Source organism: Suricata suricatta, chromosome 2 (assembly GCF_006229205.1).
Source record: "Suricata suricatta isolate VVHF042 chromosome 2, meerkat_22Aug2017_6uvM2_HiC, whole genome shotgun sequence".
NCBI classification, from domain to species: Eukaryota; Metazoa; Chordata; class Mammalia; order Carnivora; family Herpestidae; genus Suricata; species Suricata suricatta.
In genome coordinates, this window is record NC_043701.1 from 88,404,765 (window position 1) to 88,431,029 (window position 26,265).

Here is a 26,265-nt window from a genome sequence, read left to right on the forward strand (position 1 = left end):
AAGATGTGGTATATGTATACAATGGATTATTCCGTGGCAACGAGAAATAATGAAATCTGGCCATTTGTAGGAAAGTGGATGGACTTCGAGGGTGTCATGCTAAGTGAAATAAGTCAGGCAGAGAAAGACAGATACCATATGTTTGCACTCATAGGTCTAACAGGAAAACAGGAGAAACCTAATGGAGGACCGGGAAGAGGGGAAGAGGGAAAGAGAGTTGGGGAGAGAGAAGGATGCAAAACCTGAGAGACTATTGAATACTGAATATGAACTGAGGGTTGAAGGGGGAGGGGAGGGAAAGAGGTGGTGGTGATGGAGGAGGGCACTTGTGGGAAGAGCACTGGGTGTTGTATGGAAACTAATTTGACAATAAACTACTTTAAAAAATAAAAAATAAATAAAATGGGTTGTAAAAAGATTTAAAAAATTAAAAAATAAACTGCATAGTTGGCATACATTAAAAAAATCTGATTTTATCTGTACTACTTGCATTTGTATATATACTATCACTGGAAGTATGCATTATTACTACAAATTTAGTATTTTTTATTAAAGACTGAGTACTTCGGAGGTGTACTAGTAAGGAAAAAAGTTTAATTTTACCTCCTTAATACATAGAAACAAGAGCAAATCGTTTTCTTAATATGTACTAAAAGAAATCTTCCTTTTATTATTTATCCACTGACTGGCTAATAATTGAAGAGCTATTGGGGATATGGGAGGGTAATATTTTCTATCAGGTGTGTTCATGGAATCCTTTATCTGGTTGCTGTTGAACAAGTGTTAGCCATCTCTTTAGAACTCTGACAGAAAATACAGCTATTCTTTATAACTTTGTATCACAAAACAGCTACTTAATTTTTTAAGACAAAAACTTCTGGGAATGGTTACTAACAAAAATCTGTATGTGCAATTACTTATAACAAGAATTTCAAAAGTGTACCAAATTGCTCATTTTTTTCCCATTGAGATTATGCAAATCCTCTGGATGAAGCACTTTTTATATGTACTTTCCCATGATCTCTTTTGAAAGAGATCCTTTTTTGTTTCCTTAATGAGTTAAAAGAAAAGGCTTCATGAGAATGAGGTCTAAGGCTTTTGCTTTCTGTAGCAGCTTAATGCTGTCTCATGGCCTGAGAAGTTTGTTGGCAAAGGTCAGAAGACCAGAAGACCTTTTTTTTTTTTTTTTTTTTTTTTTTTAATGGAAGGGGTGTCCAAGTTAGGACCGTGTGATCTCAGGGATGAGCCAGCAAAACACTGTTATTGTCTGTCTCAACTCTGGAGAGGCAGTCTTCTAGTTCTGGAGACCAGAATATTTGAAAGATGGAGGCCTCTTGTCTTCTAGAATAACACTATAAACAGAGAACATATTGGCATTAAATATATTTGGACATCGGATTGTATAAGAAACGATCAGGTGTATCTCTCTCTCTCTGATGTGTACATGCATATGTGCGCGTGCACACACACACACATTCCTTCTTGCTGTCCAGAAATTTCCACTGTGAAGCAATCAAATAATCTCTGTATGGTTAATCTTCAGAGGATGAAGCATGTCTAAATTTGTGAGATTTTAAAGTAGAAGCATAGCAAGTAAACCTATTGATTACTGGAGTTTTTATTTATTTAAAAAATTGTGTTTGAGAGAGAGCACATGCATGTATAAGTGGGTTGGGGGTGCAGAGAGAGAGAGAGAAAAGGAGAGAGAGAGAGAGAGACAGACAGAGAGAAAATCGGGCTTCATGCCCAGTGCAGAGAACCCAATGTGGGGTTTGATCCCATGACCTGAAATGAAGAGTTGGACAGTTAATCAACTGAGCCACCCAAGTGCCCAATTTTACTCAGGATATTTTATTTTATTTTATTTTTTTACAGTTTATTGTCAAGTTGGTTTCCATATAACACCCAGTGCTCATCCCCACACGTGCCCTCCTCCATGCCCATCATCCCCCTTCCCTTCTTCTCCTCCCCATCAGCCCCCAGGTTGTTCTCAGTATTCAAGAGTCTCTCATGGTTTGCCTCCCTCTCTCTCCCCAACTATTTTCCCCCTACCTCTCCCCATGGTCCTCTGTTAAATTTCTCTTGTTCCACTTATGAGTGAAAACATATGGTATCTGTCCTTCTCTACCTGACTTATTTCACATAGCATGACACCCTCGAGGTCCATCTATGTTGCTACAAATGGCCAGATTTCATTCTTTCTTGTTGCCAAGTAGTATTCCATTTCATATATAAAACACATCTTCTTGATCTATTCATCAGTTGATGGGCCTTTAGGCTCTTTCCATCATTTGGCTATTGTTGAAAGGGCTGCTATGAACCTTGGGGTACATGTGCTCCTATGCATCAGAACTTCTGTATCCCTTGGGTAAATCCCTAGCAGTGCTACTGCTAGGTCATAGGGGAATTCTATTGTTAATTTTTTCCAGAGCGGCTGCACCAGTTTACATTCCCACCAACAATGTAGGAGGGTGCCTGTTTCTCCACATCCTCACCAGCATCTATAGTTTCCTATTTTGTTCATTTTAGCCACTCTGACTGGCATGAGGTGGTGTCTCAGTGTGGTTTTGATTTGTATTTCCCTAATAAGTCATGCTGAGCATAGTTTCATGTGTCTATTGGCCATCTGGATGTCCTCTTTGGGGAAGTGTCTATTCATGTCTTCTGCCCATTTCTTCATTGGATTATCTGTTTTTTCAGGTGTGGAGCCTGGTGAGTTTCATATAGATCTTGGATACTAGCCTTTTATCCGAAATGTCATTTGCAACTATCTTTTCCCATTCTGTCAGTTGCCTATTAGTTTTCTTGATTGTTTCCTCTGCAGTGCAGAAGCTTTTTATCTTGATGAGGTCCCAATAGTTCATTTTTGCTCTTGATTACGTTGCCTTTGGGGGTGTGTCGAGTAAGAAATTGCTGTGGTTGAGGTCAAGGAGGTTGTTTCCTGCTTTCTCCTCTAGGGTTTTGATGGTTTCCTGTCTCACATTCAGGTCCTTCATCCATTTTGAGTTTATTTTTGTGTATGGTATAAGAAAGTGGTCTAACACTCTTCTGCGTGTAGCTGTCCAGTTCTCCAAGCACCATCTTAAAGAGGCTGTCTTTTTTTCCTTTGGATACTCTTTCCTGCTTTGTCCAAGATTAGTTGGCCATACATTTGTGGGTCCAATCCTGGGTTTTCTATCCTATTCCATTGGTCTATGTGTCTTTTTTTTTTTTTTGGTGCCAGTTCCACACTGTCTTGATGATGACAGCTTTGTAGTAGAGACTAAAATCTGGGGTTGTGATGCCTCCTGTTGTGGTTTTCTTCTTCAATATTACTTTGGCTATTTGGGGCCTTCTGTGATTCCATATGAATTTTAGGACAGTTTGTTCTAGCTTTGAGAATGCTGGTGTAATTTTGATTGGGATTGCATTGAATGTGTAGATTGCTTTGGGTAATAATGACATTTTAACACTGTTTATTCTTCCAATCCATGAGCATGGAATGTTTTTCCATTTCTTTGTGTCTTCAATTTCCTTCATTAGTTTTCTATAGTTTTCATTATACACATCTTTCCCATCTTTGGTTAGGTTTATTCCTAGGTATTTTATGTTTTTTTGTGCAATCATGAATGGGATCAGTTTCTTGATTTCTCTTTCTCTTGCTTCATTATTGGTGCATAAAAATGCAACCGATTTCTGTATGTTGATTTTGTACCCTGCAACTTTGCCGAATTCATTTATCGATTCTAGTAGGCTTCTGGTGGAGATGGTCGGGTTTTCCATGTAGAGTATATCGTGTCATCTGTGAAAAGTGAAAGTTTGACTTTGTCTTTGCCAATTCTGATGCCTTTTATTTCATTTTGTTGTCTGATTGCTGGTGCTAGGACTTCCGGCACTATGTTAAACAACAGTGGTGAGAGTGGACATCCTGTTGTGTTCCTGATCTCAGGGGGAAAGCTCTCAGTTTTTCCCCTTGAGGATATTAGCTGTGGGCTTTTCATAAATGGCTTTTATAAGCATTTGACAAAATACAATACCCTCTGTTAATAAAAACTCTTGAGAAAGTCGGAATAAAAAGAACTTACCTAAACATTATAAAAGCAGTTTATGTATCCTTTGGGTAAATTCCTAGCAGTGCTATTGCTGGGTCATAGGGGAGTTCTATTAAGAGTTGGGTTTTTTTTTTTTTTTTTTTTTTGAGGAACCTCCATACTGTTTTCCAGAGCAGGCTCCAGCCCTTTCATGTTTGAGAGATGCAGTTGTGTGAAGAGTATGGAGCTCCCTACTTCTCCACCAACTTGCCCAAGTCCATACTTAGAATATTTTAAAAAATGAATCTTGGAAAACACTTTGATCTTTTGGTTAAAATGTTCAGTTTGCTTTAAAACCAAGACTTGGTAAATTATCCAAAGGTGTTTGATGGCACAGCACATTTTTTTTTATCATTGTGATCTTTGTGATACTTTTGTACTAAACTGTACCCCCTTTATTAAATTCTTTCCACTTTTCTGTAGGATATTTCAAATACCAGAAATAATTAATTCCAATGTTATATATTTTAGCTATACTGGTCAGAAAAAACCCAGTACCATCATTAGCCCTATATTTGGTAGACTTGAAAGTCAACACTTAAGAGAAAGCAGTCAGCTTACCATAATCAGGGCTTCTTAGGCTGGGGTGTGGTGGTAGCCTCTTGCTGACCCATTTAGCTAATGAGAGCATCTTGGCTTGGAGCTTGCAATTTTTAGGGGGTCATTTGTTTTCCGTGCCTTGGGAAATAAGCTGATGGGAAAAGGAAAGTGACTTATGGCACAACATGTTGGTTTCATGCTTGGTGAGAAAGAGACCCTGATACCTGGAGGGCCAGACACACACATGCGTCAAGCTACAAGAGAGTCCCCGGTATGACTCTCAAGGTCTACACTCACTCAGCAAACAATTTGAAAACACCAAGATGATTTGAGAGAATCTGCCAAAAAACATTGTCTTATATTTCAGTGACTTTGGTACTTTTTCATTTTTGTCCAAGACACCCAGTATTTTCATTCTGTACTGTCATCTATAACTTATGTACCCAGCTGTGGGCTTGGTTGTCAAGTTTTAAGTATGATTTTATATTGAATATATTTTATTGTGTATTAAGTAATTAAGTGTCCTGATTTACCTGAACTTTTAACCATTTCTTCCCTACTTCAGTCAATCCAGAGTCTAAACAAGAACTTTGGTACCCCAAGCAGGGCAGGGTAAGAGGGTGTAATCAAAATGGAGAAAGCACTGACAAACAATGGCATGAGACAAAGTGAAGGCCTACCATGGAGTTTACCTGTTTTAAGATTTAGGGACATTGGTAGGTAAGGGTGAAAAGCCAATGGCTGAATCACCAAGCAACTTCCTAATAATATGTTGTGGATAGCTCTTGATTATCCTAGGGCAATTTTCCTTGGTCTCTATGAACATTCTTTGAATAACTACTCACCATTGGAAAAAACAGTATGAGGCTTGTATGAATGGAGGTAACTGGCATCAAAAGAGTGGTTTGCATAAATACTGGGAGTACTTAGAATACATATGTTTCTCTCTCTCTCTCTCTCTCTCATATATATATATAATACTGTTAGTGGAAAGTCAGGGATTGGAAGGAGGAACACTTATTTCTTTTGGCTAATGATATTTTTCAATTCTGCCAGATCATCATTTTCAATGAAACGTCACATCTAGGATGGCAAAAAAAGAATTAAATGAAATCAATCAGAGGCCCCTGGGTGTCTCAGTTGGTTAAGCATCTGGGTCTTGGGTTCAGTTTTGGCTCAGGTCACAGTCTCACAACTGCATTCAAATGCTGCATAGGGCTCTGCACTGACAGCACGGAGCCTGCTTGGGATTCTCTGTCTTCCTCTCGCTCAGACACTTCCCTACTCTCTTTTGTCTGAAGAATATGTCTCTCTTCCTCTGAAAAATAAATAAGCATTTTTAAATAAATAAATTAGAAATCAGTTGAGGGCTGGGTTACATTGATTAGGCTTCTAGCCTGGAGCACTATAAAAATATCTTCCCTAAAACCTTTTGTTTTTTATAATGGAGATCGGAATAGCTACCTTGAAATGAAAGGAATGAAGTTAGATTCATTACAGTGTTACCCAACACGACATTAAAGAGATTGGCTTTGAAATCTAATAAAAGCTTTATGAATTCCAGGCACTTCAGAGCCTTGTTAGCTGTAGGAAAGGGGACCCCTGAGCTTCTTGGCTTCCTCTCTGGTTGCTTAAACACTGAACGTTATCTCTCTCTCTCTCTCTCTCTCTCTCTCTCTCTCTCTCTCTCTCATATGAGAGACCTGAGTAAGCATATTTTTATTTAAGAAATATTTCAATTTTTTTTGTACATTTTGTGTCCAATTATGCTTTCTTTTGATGCTTTATGTTTGTGTTTGAATGATACATGTGTCTTTACCTAATTAGAATTTGGGAGGTTTTCAGATTTTATGAACCTACTGATAGTGAACCTTCAAAAATATTTAAGTTTAAATAAATATGCAGAAAATTCAATGCTGTTAACTCCAAATGGCACTGGAGATATTAAATTAGGTCTCAATTACTGAGCAAAGAGGATAATTTTAGAAATGTAAATTTTATACATAACTTATTTAATAGATATACATAGAAAAAGGAATTGATTTGTTCAACTGACTTATTTTAGCTAAGATAAAATGTAGTCACTGTATAAATGATACTGTAAGGTTTAGCCCTCAGTGAAAGCCACATAGTGTTTGTTTGTTTGTTGCTTGTTTGTTTGAATCAAAGCATGTCTTTGCAAGGACAGGTATGCATGCCGTTGGATTTGGCAGTCAGTAAGTAAATTCAGTTCCTAAATATTTCTTCACCTGTTTTTAAGCTTAAAATGCCTAATGTGGGCAAATGAGAACAATTTTCATTCCATGATTTTTTTTTTTTAAGCTTGAGCAATACATACTGGGAAAAGTACACATTGTTTGCAATCATGTGTGTTATTGACAGATTTGATAGGAGAAGGGGGAGAGAACTGGGCAGATGGAATTTTGACACAAAAAGAGAGAAAGAATGGAAAAGGAGACAGTAACGATGACTGAAGACAAGCTGAGGACTTCATCATTTTCCCCTAACCTCTGAAAGTCAGCCAATAAGGCGTTCTTGAAGTGTTCATTCTTACCCTTATGAGACAAATATTATAATCCACCAGGGGCCCTTTTAATAAACTTCATGAAACAAATCCTCTAATCTCTCTCAAAACGACTAGAGGAAATGAAATAAAATAACCCACCAAGTCCACTTTGAGAGTAGAGGCCTTTTAGTTTTTAATTAAAAATATCATGTGGAGTGAGATTATATGAACCTCCTTCTCAATTAATATGTACAAGTATTAATTAGGTAATGAATGACTTTAATATCCCACAAAGCACTCACACATTCAGATCCATAGGTTGCTTTTGAACCTGATTTTCTGGTTTAATAATGGGAGTCCCAGTAGGCATCTTACTCATACCTCTTAAGAGTTGTGAAAAATAAAGTCAAGTCAGTGGAAGTTGTTGGGATCTATTTTTTGCTTATTCTATAGATAGAATATTCTCATGTGTGGCTTATGAATATGCTTCAGCAAATCAGTAAACACCCTGAAAGTGTACAGTATTTTATGTGGATGTATTTGTGTTTGGGGAGGTTGGATGATTTTCATCAACCACTCACAATGATTCATAGTTAAAACTTTCATAACTACTGTATTAGGGCTTCTCAATCTTAGCACTATTGAAATTTTGGGCTAGATAATTTTTTTTTCATTATGAAGCACTCAGTTTTCAGAAAAAAAAATATGGACTTTAGCTTCAGTTCCACTATTTTAAATTATGTGACCTTGAAAATGTCCTGGCTGGACTTTAATATCTTCATCTATAAGAGAAGATTAATCTTAATTAGGCTATTTTCATAGAGTAAGAGCATCAAGTATAATATGATCACGGACATGAAAATACCCTGTAGGGTGGTCTTCAAATATAGGTTGGCACCATGAACACACGGCAAAGAATAGCAGAAAAAGAGAATTGTGTTCTGCAAAAATATTAGTGGAAGGAACCTCAAAGTAGAGTGTACTCCCCTCTTGATGTGCTTGAAATGACCCATGTGCTCCTAGGTAGCTCCATGTTATTTCATCCCTTCTGTGTATGTTTTGTAAAACTAAAATATATTAATACAGTATTCCAAAAATGTAATCTATAAATAAGACAAATCACATATTGCCAGTGTATGCTCAAAAGTATTTTAACACTTCTGTGAGCAAAGAAAAAGTGGAGACCTCTCTTCTGGAAAACTGTACTCTGGGGAAAAGTGAGGGTCTGTGGCTTGGGGAGCACTTTTTTCTTTATGTGACTACAAATTATTGTGTTAGCTGTCAAGAGCTTCAACTAGAGGTTCTCAGGCTGCCTGATTGTCTCGATTACCTGCAGAAGGCTTTTAAAATTTGGCTGTCAGAGCACAGCCCTAGAATTGCTGAAGCAGAATCTCCAGGGTGGAACACAGCATCCATGGGTGATTGTGACATACAAATGTGCAGGGAATTAACTTAAACCCTTAGCAGTTAATAAGCTAGCTATTAATTAATATCTTCACAGGTTTAGCAAATACAGGCCAGAGTACATGGGAAGATTTCTAAGGCAGAGGAAAGAGATGAAGATAGGAAAGTGGGAAGGAAGTCTTACATTTGTTAGTTTTTCTAGGACAAACACTGATCAAGGCATTTCTCTTTATAACTTGAGCCTCTGTTCTCTTTAAAAATATCACTGTGTCATCTCTGTACCTATGCTACAAATTTCCAATATTAGAGAATTAGAAAATACTAGGAGTTATAGCTTCGATTTCATTATTCTTTGTGGTGTTTTATTTCTACTGAAGAACTATTTTCCAGATATCACACAGATTTTACAGCCCGTCAGTTCTTGCAGTTGTAAGAATCAGTGTTTAACAAAAGGAAAATAGCCTGCTAAGCCTAGAAACCCACAGGAAACATGTTGTTCTCCAGTATTTGCAAGGAACTAATCAAAAACTCCTCTTGAAAAGCTGTCTCTCCTCTCTCAATCTCTCTTCATTCTCCTCATCTATAAAATAGAAACTGAATCTTCTTTTGAGCCTCATAAGATTTGTGATTTTTTGGATATGAAGCCTCCTGCCATTTAGCCTCCTGACTCTGGGGACAGGTGAGCAGTGTCACTTTTGATACAAGAGCCAGGCCCTTTGAAAATGATGGATAAAAAGACTTTCTGGGTAATTGGAATTCAAGGCCAGGATTTTCATGCGTTTAACCAAACGGCTAAAACTGTGTTGGCAAGTGGGTTCCTATAGGTTTGTATTATTTTACACATGAAACACTTGGCTTAGGATGTGTATTTGCTGCGCTGTTTAAGGATATTCTATTTTATCTATTGAAATAAGAGATATAACAAAGATAGGTGAAACAGATTATAAAACCAAGTGGCTTGTGAGATGTGTTGACATTAAACATCACATGCATGGAATATGAAGGAAAAGACTACATTATGGGTTGAATCGTGCCATTTGTCCTCTGTATTTGACAAAGTCCTGCAGAGAAACAGTGTTGTCAGAATACTTTCTTTTAAGGGGCGCCTGGGTGGCTCAGTCGGTTTAGGCAGTCACCCTCGGCTCAGGTCGTGATCTCGCGGTTCGTGAGTTCAAGCCCCGTGTCGGGCTCTGTGCTGGCAGCTCGGAGTCTGGAGCCTGCTTTGGATTCTGTTCCTCCTCCTTTCTGCCTTTCTCCTGCTCATGCTCTGTGGCTCTCTCAAAAATAAATAAAACATTAAAAACTTTAAAAAAAAAGAATAGTTTTTAAAATCTTAATTTTAATTGAAATGTAATTGGCATACAATATTATATTAGTTTCAGGTATATAACAGTGATATGACAATAATATACATTATCAGTAGATTATATTTATTATATCTATTTATCCTATATATCTATGTTTAATATATCTGTATATATTGTATACCTATATTTACTATATACCTGTATATCTATTGATTATAAAGATATATAAACATTATATGTACATATATGTATAGGAGAGATAAAGAGATTATAAGGAATTGACTCATGTGATTATGAAGGCTGAGAAGTCCCACAGTCTTCTGTCTACCAACAGGAGACCCAAGAAACTCTAAGCTCCAGCTTGAGTCTGGAGGTGTGAGAAATAGGAGTGCTAATAGTGTAGTCCAAGTCCAAGGGTAGGAAGACCTATGCCCACCCCAAGCAGCCCAGCAGGGGGAGAATTCAAGCCTCTTCCACCTCTCATTCTATTGGGATCCTCAGTACATTGGATGATGGCAGCTCACGTTCAGGAGGGATATCTGGTTAACTTAGTCTCCTCATTCAAATGTTTATCTATTCTGGAAACAACCTTACAGACATACTCAGAAAGAATATTCCATGAAATATCTGGGTATCCTGTGGCCTAGTCAAGTTGACATATAAAATTAACAATCACATGCTGAAATTTCTGTGTTGGAGTCCTAAACCCTAGAACCTCAGAATGTGGCCTTATTTGGAAATAGGATTTATGCAGTTGTAATGAGTTAAGATGAGGTTGTACTGGAATGGGGTGGGCCCCTAATCTCCTATGATTGGCATTCTTATAAAAAGGGGAAAATTTGGACACAGACACACAGAGTAAAAGATGAAGGCAGAGAACAGGGTGATGCAAAAGGCAAGGAAAGCCACAGATAACCAGCAGACCACCCAAATCTGAGGCACATTCATGGAGTAGATTGCCCCTAACAGTACTCAGAAGGAATCAACTCTACTGCCTTGATACTCCAGCCTCCAGAAAGGAGACAATAATTTCCTGGGTTTTATTTTTTTTTTCTCTTTTTAATGTCTATTTATTTCTGAGAGAGAAATAGAGTGCGAGTAGGGCAGGGGCAGAGAGAGAGATGGAAACAGAATCCAAGGCAGGTTTCAGGCTCTGAGCTGTCAGCACAGAATCTGATGCGGAACTCAAACTCACAAACTGTGAGATCATGAGCTGGGCTGAGGTTGGATGCTTACTGGACTGAGCCACCCAGGCACCCCATTAATTTCCTGGTTTTTAAGCCACATGGTTTGTGATACCTTGTGATTGCATCCTAAGCAAAGAATACAGAAGGGCTTAGACACCAAGGATTCATGAAGCCTCCAGGAGAAATGGGGAATGGTTCAGGAAGCGCCTGCGCCTTGCCCTCAGTGTGTTGACTATCCTATCTCTTTCCACTAACTTCCTGCTATATTTTTAAGAGTGAGTCAACAAGCTGTGTGATTCAAGCATTCTAATTTGGTCTTTAAGTCTTTCTGTTCTGTGCTACCTGGATTAGCTTGCCTGGCAGTGTATCCAACAGCCTACCACCCTATCAACACAGTTTCCCAGACTGACCAGCCCTCTATGAGCCCACACCCAATTTTCAGGCACTTTTCAGAGTGATTAGAAGATCATTAAGAGAGATGGAGATTCTTTCTACTATTCTTTATTTTACCAATTGCATAATCAGTATTTCCCATAGTCCTTGCTCTGCTTTTCTCCATTTATTTCTGGGCTGTGAATTTATTTTAAGAAATATTACAAGTGTTTCTGAAAGCATTGATTCACTACCCTGAAGTCTATGTTTTTCCAAAAGAAATCATCTTACATGATGATGATAAAAATCTGTGTTAGTCTTAGCTCCACTTCAGATTTTTACGCTTACTAAACAGTTTTAAATCTTAAAATATAGCCACAGAGAAGCCCAGAAGGCCTTAGAAATAAGTTTTGACAGGAATATTCTATATTTGTTTACATTAAGTAATGTTTTCAGAGGAGCGCCTGATTGAACTGATTTTCAAGATTTGCCTGACTTTGTGCAACTTCTGCATTTGTGGACTAGTTGTTTATTATACCTGCAAATTTACTTTAAGGAATTTTCGGTTTGTATTTGCCTCTCCTCTTTTATTTTTAACTCTTCACAAAGCTAAGAAGGTATTATTTGTTGGTTTGTTTACTATTTATAATTGGAATTCTCTGGAAGCAGAGTCAAATTAACTCAAGGATCTGATCTTAGCAATTTACCTTTCTACTGTTTACTTCTTCCTGTAAGTAGGAATTTACCATGTAAGTATTCTATTTCAGAAGGAGTAATAGAAGTTAACATCCTGATTCTTGATGAAACTGAGCATGATTAAATAAATAGCATAGGGTGAAATACACCCTTCTCTAGTGGTAAAAGGCCTTGCATTACAGAAGTAAGTGCTGATTAATCCATTTATTTCTTTTTCTTTAATAATCTTTAAAAGATTTTTAAAGTTTATTTATTTTGAGAGAGAGAACAAGAGAGCAAGAGCATGGGTGAGGGGCAGAAAAATAGGGAGAGAGAATTCCAAGCAGGCTCCGTGCTGACACAAACTCAGGAACCGTGAGATCATGACCTGAGCCAAAATCAAGAGTTGGAAGCTTAACTGACTGAGTCACCCAGGTGCCCCTAATTCATGTATTTCTTAAAACAGTCTTTGCTCTGGCTACAGAGTATTTTGACTCCTGAATTTGTAGGAGTCATTTAGAATTTGTCATTTAGAAAAGGAAATTTTGCAGATCAGTTGGTAGCCTGTTGGTTGAGCACTTGAAGCCAAGAGTTAGACTATCTGAAATCTTGGCTTCCGCTACTGCACTAAGTGACCTTAGGCCAATGACTTAAGGGCTTACGTAGGCCCCATGCCCCCAGTTTGTGAAATAAGGATCACAAGAGGATCACAAGAGGATCACTAGCCTTATAGAGCTTTTATAAAGAACAAATGGGACCACACAGAGAAAATTGTTAGCATACTGTCTTGCCTGTTGAAAGGGCTTCATACCAGGTGTCTTTTGTTAATTTTTACTTTCTAATATTTGGTTCGGCCTTTCATTTTATTTCTCTTTTTAAGTGAGTCCTGTGGCTCAAAAATATGTCACCTATTGGCCTTTCAATAGAAGCTTTCACAATGTAGTTAGGAAGAAAATACCTAAGAAATTATTTCACTCCACTGGGGCATGCAATGGGTATACTCTTAGTACACAAGCTGGGTGCTCACTCCAACGTGGAGAGTTAGGGAAGCTTCCCTGGGTAAAAACAAATGGTCAAAATGAAGTGTGGCGTCAGAAGGAAACAGCTTGAGCAAAGAGAAAGTGCCACCTCACCCCACATAAGGAAACAAAAATTGCTGCATTCCAGACAGTAAGATACAAAATGGAGAAAACAGGAAATGGATTGAGAGAGGTCACTCCTGGGGACACCGTTCTCACAAGCGTGGGCTTAGGCTCTGGGTGATAGAAACCCCATGGCGTCCTTAAGCTGTGCTGGGCGTGGATCTCAGGGCAGTGTGCGGAGAGCAACCTCCGGGGCCCATAGCTGAGACAAAGGTACGGGCAGCAGCGGGGATGGGGGCCTTCTGTACTGAGGTGGCCGCCGCAGAGGTGAAGATGAGGCCGTGCGAGGAGTGCTGACGACGCGAAGCAGGCGGGACTGGCTGATCGGCGCACGTGTGGGGAGCGAGGGACAGAAACATTGAGGATAAACTCGGGTTTCTGGGTTGAGTAACAGGGTGGATGGCGCTGCTCTTGACTGAGGCTGGGAACTGCAGGAGCAGGATGTAGAGTGGGTGGGGAGGGGTTGGGAAGCAGAGATGACGGGCTGACTCGGCACCTTTCTTTCTGAGATGTGCAGGTGTATGTAAGGATCTGAGAATGGGGGTCGTAGACTTAAACCAAAGAAGTGGAAGAGCTTGTTATGATATGTTAATTCACCAGTCTAAGAAGAAATAACACTGGAGATGGTATGCAGTATTTAAAACTCAAAGCAGATAACAATATGGAGCTTTATAGTGGAGATAACTATCATTTACTGATCGTTGTGTTTACACTAGACCCCTCTGCTAATCTTGTTTATTTGCCATTTTATCTACTAGACATATCTGTTATTTCTACTCATTTTAGCTAAAGATTTTCTTAGCTACTCTTAGTTTTGATTACAGATTTTTTTGGTGTTATCTTGTTAGGTGGAGAGCCTGAAAAATTTTATCTAAATCTCCTTTTTTAAACAAAAAGACATTCTGCTAAAACCAACCTATTTTTATGATGTACCTAAGCTCTATCAGATATAGAAAGGATGGTTTAAGAACCAAATATAAAATTTTGCATCCTTACAAGAAACTTAAATATGTTCAATTGTTGCCTTCAATTATTTTACATTTTTCCCTTCCAACTTTCCTGTTAGGTATATAAAAAATTCAATACAGTTAATCTTAGATATGGTAGTAGCCCCATGACTGGTTGGACTTGTGTTTATAGAAATTTGGAAAGCAAGGGCGCCTGGGTGGCTCAGTCAGTTAAGCCTCTGATTTCGGCTCAGGTCAGATCTCACGTTCGTGGATTCGAGCCCTGTGTCACCTCTGTGCTGACAGCTTAGAGCCTGGAGCCTGCTTTTGGTTCTGTGTCTCCTTCTTTCTCTGCCCCTCCCCCTCTTATGCTCTGTCTTTCTCTGTTTCAAAAATGAATAAAACATTAAAAAAAATTTGAAAAGCAGAGGAGTAGAATCTGTCATTTCTCTTCTTCTCTGTTCTCCTTTTTCTGGATCTAACTTCTTAGAGTTGGGATAAGAAGGAAGGGTTGGGATTGTCCTACAGAACTGGTTTTCTATTCTGTTCTTGGTTTCAGTCTACTCTGGTCTTGGTCTGCTTTGCTCTGTCTCCATCTCCTTCTGATGAATTGTGTTAAAATGGCCTTAACATGGTATAGATTGTTCTCTTGAAGTAAGGCTTAGCTTTCCTTGTTTCCTCTTCAGAGCAGGCATGTCTTCTTTCAGTCTCCAATCTATCTTTATCATCCATGCAGATCCTGGGTGGAATTATCTCACTTGACCTTTTATTTCTTAAGAAGAATGCAACTTTCTCCCCCTCTCTAATGTCCGTGATCATTCACGCAGAGCCATATCAGCGCTGAGTTCCCCTTCTGTGTCCTCAGGAACACAGGTTGTGGTTGCCACTATTTTAATCCCTGGTTAGTTCACTGTGATTTCTTCTTGGCCCACTGGCATTGGCTGTTAAGTGGGCTTTTGTCTTCTGGAAGAAGGGTGTCAGGCTCCGGTCTGTGTTCATCTATACCCCCAAACCACAGGAGATGCGTGACGAGGGCTCACAACCACTCTCCCATGTTCTTTTTGCTCCCACTGGCAGCAGCATGATGAAGGTGCCCAACCTGCAGCTAGTGGAGCACCAGTTAGGGCAAAATGAAAGGCTCCCATGTTTGCAGCGTCTCATCTTTTCAAGTACTTGCCTCCGAACTCACCCTCAATTTACCTTGGGGAAGAGAAGCATCACCATAAACTCCATATACTTAATATGTTGTACTTTATTCAGGTCTCTCTTCCCTCATTTTACCCCAAATCCAAGTAGTTCCCTTGTTTCCGTCTTATGCATTGATAGGAAGGTGATGGTTGATGGCAGTAGTGCCAGTTTTGCTCTCTCTTAAAATGACCTTGGGAGATGTCTGGCTCCATTGTTGGTTGCTTTCTTTAGAATATAGGGTGTTTGCATTAGAATGTATGTTTCTTTATCCTAAGCTTTGAGCCTCAGACACAATTCCAGGATAACAGGAAATGTTCCATTCAACTCCCTGTTACCAAATTTAACACTAAAACAAACTGAGCATGATTTGAGGAAAGAGCTATTTAAGGACCTTCTCATAGAAGACAAATCTCCATCCCTGCAAAGATACCCTCCCTGAGGAAACCACATCCACTTAACCAGAGAACTCAGATGCTCGTAGGGAACTCTGTTCATGAACAAGTTTGGCAAAGATATTTTTAAAGGCAACAGAACATCAGAGGAACTTCAGTGGAAAGATAAATAGCCTAAGGTTGGGCAATTAACCTTGGTTCATTATTCAATTGCCTTGTGAGGAAGTCACTTTAATTCCTCGATCTTTGTGGTCTTTGAGGAAAGAGAAAAATTTTAAGATGATTTTAAAATACTATAATTCTATGACTCAGATCCCAGCAATAGCACTGCTAGGGATTTACCCAAAGGATACAGAAGTGCTGATGCATAGGAGCACATGTACCCCAATGTTCACAGTGGCACTTTCTACAATAGCCAAATCATGGAAAGAGCATAACATGGAAAGAGCATATACAATGGAGTACTACATGGCAATGAGAAAAAAATGAAATCTGGCCATTTGTAGCAAAGTGGATGGACCTCGAGGGTGTCATGCTAAGTGAAATAAGTCAGGCGGAAAAGGACAAATACCATATGTTTGCACTCATAGGTCTAACAGGAGAAACCTAACAGAGGATCATGGGGAGGGGAAGGGGGGAAAGAGAGTTGGGGAAAGAGAGGGATACAAATCATGAGAGACCATTGAATACTGAAAACGAACTGAGGGCTGAAGGGGGAGGGGGAGAGGGAAATGGAGTGATGGTCATGGAGGGGGGCACTTGTGGGGAGAAGCACTGGTGTTATATGGAAACCAATTTGACAATAAACTATTATAAAAAACATAATTCTAGTAACTTTCAAAATGGAATATGGAGGATGAAGGTAGATGTTGTTAGTTAAAGTTAGCCTCTGAAGAGCCCTATGAGGCCCTTCTGTACATTCTTTCACAGCTGAATTCCATCATCTTGATTTGACTAACCTTGAAATTAAATTAGTCCAGGCGAGATTTCTCCAGTCCATACAGGACAGAGACATTAAATGAATAATCACTTTCGGTATCTTTAAAGAACTGAAACAGCATTGAGAGATGGCTAATTTATGCATACAGGTAAACTAAGCACTAAGAAAATCTGGTTAACAAATAAGCAGCAAGCAGGAACAATAAATCTTTCTAAAAGTCACCTGGAATTAGAAGAGTTAATCTATCAAGATTGTATTAATCTTTCATCTACATCTATATGGACATACATGCAGATAGCTCTGTACACATTTATATCTACATCTATATTTATATCTATATCCTGAATTTGAGATCCTAGCCTTGTTTTAAGGTTTATTTTATTTTAGTTTTTTATTTTTGAGAATGAGAGTGCATGAGCAAGGAAGGGGCTTGAGAGTGAGACAGAGGATCTGAAGTACTAATAGCAGAGACACCGATGTAGAGCTCCAACTAACAAATGGTGAGACCATGAATATTCATCATGAGCTGAAGTCAGACACTTAAGTGACTGAGCCACCAGGTGCCCCTGGGATTCTAGCCTTTTAAAATAACAAATTTTATTGTCTTTACAACCTTTCTTTCTTAAAGAAATCTTTACTTACCAATAAAGTATGTATCACCCCAAAGGGAGATAAGACAGAAGTGGATGTTGGGAAAGAGATGTATATTATATCAGCAAAATATTTTGGCAAAGATAATAAAATAAAATGGAATTTGTAACAGAAAAAAAATCTATATAATATAATTAAAAAGAAAAAATGTCCAGTAGTAATTTTTGTGCTAATACAATATTTCTATACATTGTACATATAATTTATACACATGTGTGTGTATATATGTATACACAGAATTCTATACATATGTGTGTCTATGTGTATATTTGTATACATACTCTATATAGACTAATAAGTTTTCCCTTGTCAAATTGACAACATTTTTTTAAGGCTTACAGAGGTTGGCAGTAACATAGGGCAAAATATGAATCTCTAGTTAAAGTTATTATGTAATCTTTTAAGAACAAATTGACAACAAGTATCAAGGATCTTCAACAGGTCCTTATACTTAGACCTAGAAATTTTCCCTCTAAAACATTATCTTAACACAGTAGTCATGGAATGGACAAATATTTATTTTGAAGGTTGTTTATTGCAATACTTTTTTTATTATAGATAATTGGAAAAATGTTCTCTTGGTATAGTAATATAATGAGTCATTTATGGTTATTTATACAATTGTGTTACAGGGTATTTATATAAGTTAAATAGTCACAATATTTTGTAATTGAAAAAATATTACAAAAAATGAAACACTATCCCAGCCTTGTGTTACAAAGAACCTAATAACAGAAAATTATTATACCTCCAAAGAAAACAATGAAAGAATATAGACTAAAAAGTTGACAGTCATTCCCTGTCATTGGTAAGATTTGGGGTCATTTTTATTTATTTATTTTTTTGTGAGAACAGTCCTTCCTGCACTCACAAGATAAAGATTGAGAGACAGCTTCATTCATATAAAAACTCCTGATATCTTACATGACATTGAAAATGAAAATGTTACTTGCTCATATCATTATGACACCTCATATTTATATAGTGAGTAACAGTTTCAAACGGCCTCTCCTAGTCATCATTTCAGTTATTCTTCACAATATTTATACTAAAAAAATAGGGGCACCTGGGTGGCTCTGTCAGTTAAGCATCCGGCTTCTGCCCAAGTCATGATCTCATGGTTCATGGGTTCAAGCCCTGCATTAGGCTTTGTGCTGACAGCTCAGAGCCTGAAGCATGTTTCAGATTCTGTGTCTTCCTCTCTCTGACCCTCTCCTGCTTGTGCTGTCTCTTTCTCTGTCTCTCAAAAATAAATATAAAAAAAAAACAGAAAATAAATAAATAAAATATTCCTTGGTTTCTGGCTGAACAACAACAACAAAAAAAAGCCTGGGTGATAAGGCGGGAAATTCTGAATTAATTTCTTTGAGAATACATACACTGAAATGGTGGGAAAAAGAATTTTCTCGTTAGGCACCAATTTTTGAAATTGTTAAAATTCCGACTGCAGATGTAAATGAAAAGAGACACCAGTAGGGTCAAAAGGAAAATATAAAAACATAAGTTGTGAGAATTAACATATATGTATAATGTTTGTGCATCCTAATCGACCATTTTATTGTAATTTTTTTTCAAAAAAAGAACAAAAATTTTATCTTTTGCCCTAAGTTTTGGAAGATAATTTCAACAAGCACAGGACTTGAAAATAGTGAACGGAGACTCACACTTCTCTGTCTCCTTAATCGTTCCCAGCAAGCCCAACCCTAGCTGTTCATTTCTCTTCTGTGTTGAATCTTTTTCTCCTCTAAGAAATCAGATCGTAATTAGCTTTCTGATACTGTAAGAACGAAAGGGGCTGACTACCTACCATTCTGGCTTGTTCTTCTTGCGAAGAAACCTCTGTTTCTCTCTCTTTGACCTTCTGTTACAACATCTTTCTGTGCTTGCATATCTACTCTAATACATCTTTAACAGGAAGGAAGTATCTGTCTGTCATGCCATACACTCATTCATTCAATACAACAAGTGTTTACAGAGCAACATCAGATACCAGGCATTGATTTCCCCCCAGGGACTGATCTGTAAAAAAGAGACCCAAATATTTACCCTGTGGAGCTTCATTTGAGGGGTGGACAATAAACAAGAAGATTCAGTAAATGCGTAAGAAATTAGATCAGTAAAAAGGAGAAAAATAAGTCAGGGGAGGCTTAAGTAATGTGAGTTTACTTTTACATAATCTAGCCTGAGACGGTCTCACTAAAAATGGGAAATTTCAGCCAAGACCCAAAGGAAATATGGATATAAGCCACAGGATAACTGGAGGAAAGGATTCAAAACTATAGTTAATTCCATAAGCATTTATTACATGCTTACTATATGTGAGGAATTTCATGGGAAATTACCCAGACCAGATCTTGTCCTCCTTGAACTTGAAATTTAGATTTTAATACATTAGAAATAAGTTTCATCTTTCAAATCCAATGGGTGATTTGGGCAACTTAAAATTAATAGTCCTGAATGGCTTTAGAAATGTATAAGAAGTATTTTTAAAAAGAAAACTAAAATAAGAATTAAATGAATAGGTTTTAACTAGTTTAACTAGAGATTATGCTTCAAAATCAAAATGTTTTGGTGAAGGTGAGTGGGGAACAAAAAAATAAAATAAAAACAAAAGGCAACAAATGCCAGACTTGGAGTCCTTGGCCTTGGTTACTAGTACCAGCTCTGTCTGTAGCCAAGTGTGTTATAAAAATACTCACTGGTCATTTTAGGAGCCTGGGTCAGTTGGCTCTAGTGATCAATTAAAAAGAAAAGTCTAAGTCTTTGATATTAAAGGGAAATATGTCATGTTTTGCATCTAAAAAGACTTTTTAACAAATATACTTGACATAACAGTCTTAGGCATACAATATTATTTAATACTTGTATATATTTTCAAATGATCACACTATGTGCAGTTAACATCCATCACTATACATGTTACAATTTTTTTTTCATGAGAACTTTTAAGATCTATTTTCTTGACAACTTCCAAATATGCATTGTGGTATTATTAACTATAATTACCTTGCTGTACATTACATCCCCGTGACTTATTTATTTTATGACCTGAAGTTTGTACATTTTGACCTTCTTCACTTTTTTCACACACACACACCTGAAATTCTTTAATCCTGTATCATTATTAGGAAAACTTGTTCCCGTGACACAAGTTCAGAGTCCATCATAACATACAGATCAACACCACAACACCTTTTTTGTCAATACTTTCTTCTGTCTTAAAAGTATCATGGGTCCGTCCTGTGTGGAAATGCTCCACTTTTTCTGTTACTGATCTGAGTGAATTTGCTCCATGTGGCTGGGGAAAAGTTGGGTGGCCAGTTCCTAGAGACTGAGCAGGAAGCACCTGGCTGCTCTTGGATCTCAGAGAAAGTAAGAGTCAGGGAGCTTAATGTTAACTTTTGTAACTCTTCTGTTGTTTGCAGGAAATCTTTTAAGATGTTTCCTTTACTCCTTATGAAATGAAATTTTACCTTTGTAAGACTAGTTTTGTTCACTCAGTGTATGGTGTACATTATTGTCTTATCGTCTTATTCCCAACTAATATGTGGGAAATAATTAGTACGGAGTTTAAATGATTCTAAGGTCACATAATCAAAAGCTAAAGCTTGAATTTCTGTGTTTTTATTTGGGACAAACTTGATTCCCACCAGAGAAGAGAAGTGTAAACAAGACAGACCCCGGGCCCACCCTCCATCAGCAGCAAGTCATGTAATGATTGCTTACCGTTAGGTGAAACTTCCACAGACCAATGTCTTACCCGACCTTCATCTCTGGCCTCTTTTTCCCTCATCTACTCCACCTTGGTCCCCTTTGCTGTTTCCTCATCTCTCTACACATTAAAATGTTCTCAGTCTTCAGAACTTTTTCTTTTCTCTGTCATGAATTCCCTGACTTAATACTCTTTGCCAGAGTCTTTAAATATCATCTGTATATTGTCAACACCAAGTCCTGACCCCTCTCCTGAACTTCAGAGTTACATACCTCACTCAACACTTCGTGTGAATGTCTAACAGGCATCTTAATCTTAATCAAAAACAAATTCCTGATTTTAACTCCAGCACTCAATCAGACTGGTTTTCCCATCCCCATTTCTGAAAATCAAAACTCTGTTCTTCTTGTTCTAGGGAATGACTTCATTTTTTATGTCACCAATTACTATCATCTCTAATGTCAGAATATCCCTATATTCTAGTGGCTTTTCTTGACTTTATCTTCATCATGAAGCCTATATCCTTTCTCCTAGATGATTATTTGAATAAGACAAAGTTTTTACTTTAATCCATATCTCCTAACTTTCAGTTCAGGACTCACTTTAAGCAACAAGAAAAGATAAGTAGAAGAAATGTCTGGACTCAATATATTAGATTCTTTTAGAAAGGTCGAGTTCATAGGGAAAGTCTTAAAACACATTCTCACTGTGTAATATATATTCTTCTTTCTTAAAAAAAAAAAAAAAGACTTCTTAGAGATCCCAAAGGAGTTGCAATGTAACAAAAGAAGCATTTTTGGTTTGTTTTGTAGAGAGAAAATAACTCTTTTTAATCCACAAATGCTCTATAGAAGTGGTGACAGAAGTTAAAACACAGAGTGGAATGCTTAGGACCTTGTGTTCCCAAGAATTCATTTGAAGTAAACTCTTGGGGAGCAAAATTGAGGAAAACAAAGACTAAAGTAGGAATGAAGGAAATCCTCAGCTCTGCCATGCATCTGTAAGTGAGAGAAGATTCCAGGCAGCTGAAGCATTTGGGGAATTCAGCTGCCTGGGATTATGGGCATTAAATCCTCCTCCTCTCAAACACCTCCATTGCCACATAAGTCCCAAAAATTTAGCAGCATAAATGTTTGTAGCAGCTGTGTAGATGCCTAACCATTAGAAGAGAAGGTGGAGTGTGTACATGCTTTTTTGTTTGTTTTTTGAGGTTTTTTTTATTTTTTTACCTCTTAATTGCCCCCAAATTTACTTCTTTTAATGGAAATCAAAGAAAAATCATTTATATGAGATGCATAAACTCTATAGATTTAAAACACTTTAGAAATTAGAGGTTAGAAGGGGTTTTTTTTTTTTTTACTTTTTTAAATGTTTTATTTATTCTTGAGAGACAGAGTGAGCAGGGAAGGATCAGAAAGAGGGAGAAACAGATTCTGAAGACAAGTGCCAGGCTCTGAGCTGTCAGCAAAGAGCCCGATGTGGGGCTTGAACCCATAAACCATGAGATCATGACCTGAGCTGAAGTTGGATGCTCAACCAACTGAGCCACCCAGGTGCTCTGAGATTAGAAGTTTTTATAAACTGACTTTATTCCTGTGACAGATATTTCTCCATTTGGAATTTTAAATTCTTTAACAACTTTATCATTCCTGCTCACCCCATTAACCCAGAGTTGTCATGATGGAGGAGTAGAGCAGAAGGGTTTTGGGGGTTTGGGGGAAGGTGTCTAATTCTCCTAGGCTTTCATGTGCCAGTTGAGATAGAGAATTATTAGGAGGGTAGAAACAGAAGCCAGTGGTGGAGTGGAGCACAGGGGGTGTGACTGGAGATACTGTGTTGATCAAATGAAATACTGAGAAACTTCACATCCATTAATAAGCTGTGTATTTGTCCGATTTATTTTCTTTTTTGCAACTCCCATAAATGCAGTCTTTTTTTTAAAGATAGCAACAGTAGGTGGGAAAAAAAAATCTATATTCTGCCTCTGATTCCCTTGTTTTTAAATTCTAACTTGAGACTGTGTGGCTTTAAAGATATTAAAGTCTTATTGGGATATCCAAAGGGATGATACAAGAAAATTAGCAGCTGTGGAATTTCTACTATGTATCATTCTCAGTGTTCAACTGTTTTCTATAATCACAACCTAATTTAACTGTCAGATGAATTGTGTGACATAAATCTTACAATTCTCACTTCATAACTGAGGAAACCGAGGTCCTACAAATAAAGTCTTAGAGCTTTTAAGTGACAGGTAACATGCTTTTCCCCTGAAACACTGCTCAGCAAGGAAGAAGATCAGAGGTATCTGGGGAAGCAGGAAAATTACAAGACCCCACTTTCTGTCTCACTCTTAAAAGGAAATCTCAAGGAATTTTCCTTTGATAGTTTTCAAAGTCAATAACAAAAACTAAGCCTAAGATTGGAGAGGATGAGAAATGTCCCTGTTATATTTATCTACCTATTACATGTAGGCACACACACATTTACAAAACCACATAGTTTTGCTCTTTCATAGAAGCTGTGTCCCTCCTGTCTTTTCTGTAGTAGAATGACGAATTACTGGATTTCGATCCATCAACTTTGTAAGACTCCCAAGTGTTTTGTGGTTTTCTTCCCCCTCTTTGTCCCCAGGTTCTTCAATCATGTAAGTAGGGGAATGGTATCCAGTCTCTCTCCTGCACTCCAGTTTTCGATTTATCATTTCTTGTTATAGGTACCCATTCCTGATGAGCTGCCAATTCATTTAGAAGTTGTCAGTGGACACAAATGTAATTTGCTGTCTTTGAATTGATTCAGCCAGTGATACTTTCTGCTAGAGTGCATATCTGCTGAAAGTATCCCGAAGGTTGATTACAGGAGATAAAAGTGTGGTACTCTGGTGTCAACAATTCTGGTTTACCCTGTGCAGCTACAAGACTACCCTCTAGTGGCCATGAGGGTAGGCCCCCAGGGTATGTCAAAATACTTTTGACAATTCTAGGGAGGGAAATATCTGAAACCAAAATGAGAAAAAAACACTCCTTTGAAGTCTGTGCCATTATTTTATATGGAAAACTGTATCTGTGTATGTCTCAAAAATAAATGTAACACTTATCTGTTATTAGTCTGCTGCATAATTTCCCAACATCACTTGGGATTATTTTGGCCAATGTAGGGAATAATCATTGTTACAAACACCACAAAGCAAATAAAATTTGAATTATTGTCACTACGGTTTCCTCCACCTTGGTTAGATATCAAGTTTTCTGAATTGAAGAACTTATTCTTTTCGGTACATTATATTTAATTGAATATGGAAATATGAAAAATATGAACTTTTAACTATTTTAAATAGCAACCTATATTTGAAACATTTCTCAATGTGAGTGACAGGCAATTAACTCTACTTTGCATAAACTTGAATGCGAAGTGGAAACCACCTGACTCTTTGAAGATGGAAAAGAAAGAAAAATGAGTTATTTAATCTTTGTGCTGCATGCTGTGGTTCATGAGAGTAGGGAAGACAATTGACAGGGACTAAGGGGAACATGAATGCTCATTTTTGTAACACTGTTGTTAGCATTATCTAAATGCTAATATAAAAAGGAAAGAAGATTAGAAAAGGAAAGAAACTATCTTCTTACTAACGATGTGGCTCCCATTTGCCATTACAGATGAACAACAGTGAGCCTTTTTGGGTATTCAAATAGCTTTGTCTGGTGTGGCATGACGTCTCTTTATGTAAATGCTATGTCTCCCTGGGTCGTAATATCATACGACTGTGAACTTGCTATTTGTTAGAGCCCGGCAAAGAAAAATAACAAGTAGAATCAATTTTACTTCTCTATTTTATGATGTCCTAGACCTAAAAAAAGATTTGTTTTATTGACTTCACAGCTTGAAACCCTTTCCTTAATAATAATGGCCCTTATTCTCCAAAAGTATATTCAGAAGACTTGTTTCTTGTACCTTATAGTCCACTCTAAAACTTTCACCTTTGAGTCCATTATCCTTTCAGTACATATTCTGACAAATAGATTCCCTTGATAGGGAAAAAAAAGCTGTGTGGCAAGAAACGATAAAGTTACTGTGATGTACTAAAAGAAAGAAAAGATTTTGAGTCTAAAAATCTCTATAGTTTCAAAATCCTTGAAGGTCCTTGACTTGTACATAAAACCAACTACACACCTTTTTTTTGAAAAGCATGTCTTTTAAAATTATGTCTTTTCACAAGTTTCTGATACATTTCCTTATTAACATAACAGGTGTTTATCTAGTACTTACAGACGCTGATGACATATATTACAGACTTTAAAGAGTTTGGAATACAGTTGGAATTGGAGATGGGTTAAACAAATACAGTGAATGATGTTATAATCTCATAAGTACAATATTAGAGGTAAAGGTCAGGCACCCTATAAGTTTTCTTAAAAATGCCCTAAAAAAGATGCCATAATAAAATATCACAAATGAGGTGCCTTAAGACAATAGCAGTTTATTTTCTCACAGTTCAGGAGGCCAGGAGTCCAAAATTAACATGTCACCAGGGTTATTTCTTCTGGAGGTTCTGAGGGAAGAAAGGGTCCATACCTCTCTCCTAGATTCCGGTGGTTTCTGGCCATCCTTCATATTCCTTGACTTGTACATATTTCAGTCACTATGATTTCTGTCTGCATCTTCACACGGTTGCCTTTTCTATGTCCCAGTCCCTCTTTCCTTTCTCTTACAAAGATATGACTCATTGGAATTCTGACCCACTCTGAATCAAGTATGATTTCATCTCCAGATCTTTAACTGCATCTGCAAAAACCTTATTTCCTCTTAAAATACCATTCTGAGATCCTGGGTGGACATGACTTTTTTGGAGAAAGCATTCAGCCTACTGTAAGTGATTTGGGTAGATAAAAGAGAGTTAACTAATTCAGTCTGGTCTGGGTGGAGATAGGAGATTCAGGAAAATTTATTGAAGCAAAAGTTGCCCAAGTTTAATCGGAAAAGTTGAGGTTAACGAGATAGACAATAACCAGACCAAATGGATGGTCTCATTTGCTGTGCTAAACACTATGTACTTTACTGATAAAGTACACATACCTATATCGATGATTTTACTCCTTTTTTTCCCCTGTGTTCCAACACAGTTAAAAGGATCTAAGACTCTCCCATTAAAAATTAGAAATAGCAGTTTTCTGGAATTGATTTTTGAGTGGAGTTTTGAAAGTGATGTGCAATTTTAGAATGTCCATTGGGTGTTTC